Source organism: Ceratosolen solmsi, unplaced genomic scaffold (assembly GCF_000503995.2).
Source record: "Ceratosolen solmsi marchali unplaced genomic scaffold, CerSol_1.0 scaffold10, whole genome shotgun sequence".
NCBI classification, from domain to species: domain Eukaryota; kingdom Metazoa; phylum Arthropoda; class Insecta; order Hymenoptera; family Agaonidae; genus Ceratosolen; species Ceratosolen solmsi.
Genome location: NW_011948412.1, coordinates 26,920,615 through 26,924,650, shown reverse-complemented (window position 1 = coordinate 26,924,650; position 4,036 = coordinate 26,920,615).

Below are 4,036 nucleotides of genomic sequence, written 5' to 3'. Positions count from 1 at the left end.
CCCTAGGATAAAACAATTATATTTAAGGCAAAAATATTATGCAAATACAGACATATCAAGACTTTAATATCTTTATATAATATGCAATAACTTAATATATTGATGTTTCCATAAATATGCGTCGGATGTAATCCGGCGGTGCATCTTCGTAATGCTACGTAATGTGTTATCTTATCTACATGCATGTTATTAGACATACAATAGTTTACATATAGTTTGAAAACAATGACAGTTCATGAAAGAAAGCATACAAATGTGAACAATTAAAAACTAAAGAGTCACACAAATCTTACATAAAGATAAATAAATGTTATTATTAAATGAAAGGAAAAATTTTTGGCTTGAAACTCTGAAAATATCAATAAAAATAATTTTATATCTCAAAACTATTTTTTTCGAAGTGATAGCATATTACTTATGAAAACCATTCGTAACCAAATGCATATTAATTTTCTAAATTTTTTTTATTTTTAATTATGCCTATACTTATATTAAACTAAATATTTTTATAAATAATTAAAATTTTTAATATGCTGAAAAGTAAAATTTATTTTGTAAATAAAATGAAATTTTATACAAATAATTCATAAAATCTTATATTAATATGTTTATATCATGTTTCTCTTACATATTTAAAAATCTTTATAATTATAAAGTTTTTAAATTTATTTAATAATTCTAAATACATAGTAAATGTGAACAATAAGTAAGAAACATGTAAATTTCATTAAAAAAGAATATTTTTAAAAAATATTAGAACTACAATATAAAGCTACACTTTTAATAATTATTAATTAATCTTGGATAATGTATTTTATTATGCTTTATGTAGAACTTTATTATTATTTCAGTAATATAAATTCAATTGTCTTTTATTATTTTTATAGAATTTCTAATTGGATAGAAAAATAATTTAACTGTATTTTAATTCATTACATAATATATTAATATATTTTTATATGCAATATAAAAATTTTAGTACTCAATAATTAATAGAATATCTTACAGAAACAAATTCTTTGCTTTTCAATGATTTGTTAATTGAATAAATTATTTTTCCGATATATTTTATATCTATTAAATGATTATTAATGCAATATATAGAAAATTTAGTCAACAGCCTAATAATTTATAAGTTCGATAAAGTAATTTCTTTTTGCATTTAAATATTATATATTTTGGCTAGAAATATCTTATCTGTTTCATTGTGACACTTTAGAATCTATTCGTTTTCATAGGCGTGTCTTACCTGTAGGTGGAAAAAGATGTTTATAAACAAAATGGTAGAGATTGTTTTCATGCACATACGCATATTATGTTCTGGAAATGTTTGTGCAAGCATCCACCTTTAACTAGGTGTTGTTTGCTGCTATAGGGGAAGCGTTTGATTTCAGTCAATTCTATTGTACGGGCATATTTCACTTTATATTTGTGTCGTTACTAAATAGATTTGACATGTAGATGTGTGCTTACATCAGTTTTAAGGACAATTATATTATGTTATACTTCTTAAATGGATAAATAAGTTATATATGTTCGTCAAATAACTGGAGCTTTGGATGTTAGATTTACTCTTCCAATTAATTCAAGACTTTCATCATTATATTGTTTATTTTATATGTACATACATATATACATCATCGTCTATTTATCTATTCACTATTTTGAAATGAGTTGTATTTAATTTATATTTCATATAAATTATAAAGTTTATATAATGATTTAAATAAAATATTTATGAAAATATTATTTTTTAGTAAATTAAAAAATGAAAAAAATTGGAGATGATGTATTTAATGCAATAAGATAAACAAATTTATCTTGAAAAATATATGAACATAATTTTATATAACTATTTAAATTTTTAAAAACACATTCACGTTTCTCTTTATGTTAAAATTAGAAAAGACATACATTTTTTTTTAATATTGTCTCTATTAATTTCTTAGTATCAGATAAGTTTTAATTATTCTTATTATCCTTTATCATAATTTTATTATTATTCATATCACGTAGGTTATAAAACTAAGAAGATTTTGCAATACTTGGGTTTGTAAAAAAACAATTTTATTATTTATACATAAATAAACGTTATTAAATTATAATAATATAATATAAAATTTCTTTAATAATTTTAAATGATTCAATAATTATTTTGAATTTTTATTTTCAAAAAATTAAAAACATACATAAAAGATCTTATTTCTCAAAGGTTTATCATCTTTCCCATCTTCAATTTAATATAAGTTGATTTTGTGTATTACATGGACTTAGTTTAACGGATTTTAAAATGGTTATAAGTACTGTATATAAAAATGATATGTAATAACAATACATTCTATTAATAGTATAAAAATGATGAAATACGAAAGAAGGAAAAGAAGGAAAGAGAAAGGTGCGGCTTTTGCCAAAAATAACATATTGTTTTAACTCCCCTCATATTAACCGGTATTATGGTATTATTAACCGGTATGTGTAATATTTTTTCTATCTTATTTTTTATTTTTATCATTTATTCTATAATGAAGAAGCTTTTATTATCTAGATTATTATTATTTTATTAATATATTATACGTTATTACTATCTATATTAATTTTGTAGTATGTTAAGTTTTCAAAATTATCTTAAAAACCCTTTCCAATCTTTCAATCTTTTTTTTATTCAAAATCATTATATTTATCTTATTTATATGATTCGATATCCTATTGGCAATTCTTAACTTTTTATATTAGTGTTATTATTTTTGTAAAAAGTAAAGCTTAAAATACATGAAAGATAATATAAATTAATAAATGCATAATTGATCAGTTAAGTTAATAACATATTTACTTAAACTATTTTATTCTAATTACTAAGTTTAATCAATAATTCAAAATCTTTATATAATTTTTTTTTATTAATCAATATTTTAATCAATTTAATAAATCGTTTATTATGAGAATAATATTTTTTAATTAAAAATTGATATATTCATTTGAAATATTAGTAAATCTGCTAGTATGATAAATGGTTTTAAAATATATGGTACAAAAATTCTATTTAAAAAAAATTGTTGAACATCACTTTTAAATTTAGTATATTAAAATATTTAAAATTTGCTATTTATATCAGATATAATTAAATATGGTTCATTCTATTCCTTAAAATAAAATTATATTTTTTAAGGTTTTTAAATTAAGAATCATAAAAATAAAAAATTGCGTTAAAGTTTAATTTTTATGTAAAATATATTTTTGTCTTCATTTTTATTGGGACTTTTTAAGTTTCAATAAAGAAATATTTGTTAGCCTTTACATATTTGAAATTCATGAAATTTTGTACTATTTTTTTAATTTATATTAAATGAAGTGTAAATAATATAAAACTAAGAATTTGCCACTATTAAAAGGCATTGAATATAATATGTGAGAAGAAAAATTGAAGAAGATAAATATGTTGAATTTTATTTTGTAGCTGAACTTACGATTTAAAAAAGAAAATGGAACATTAATCGAAAATTAGGACGATCAGGTTCGGATATATAAAAAGAATCTTTGAAAAACGTGTTCATCAAATGAAATTCTTGTGTGCATTTACAGTGTTGTCAGTTAAAATGCGTCTGTTATCCGATGTGGTATATGCTGTTTAATCATCAGCCCACTTAATTTTGTGAAGAAAGATGTACACATTGAGTGTTATTTTTTCTCTTTTTGGGAAACGTTTCCAATTTTAGAAATGTTCATGATACCAAGGTCCTCATCAATTTATTGTCAACTATACATTTATTATGTCTACTATTTTAAATTAATACAATATTAAACACTAGAAGTATCGAATTAATTAAAATATTAAGATTTGTCACAAAAGTTAGATTATATAACAAAGTTTAATATTCATTTATCGAAAATGTTTTAAATAGATACATTGACGAAAATATTTATTTCTTGATAATTTTTAATAAATTAATATGTTTCTTAAGTTGTGATTAAATTGCCTTAAAATAATAAAATATTCGATTAGATTTTATTTTCATTTTTTACAATAATCCTTGATAAT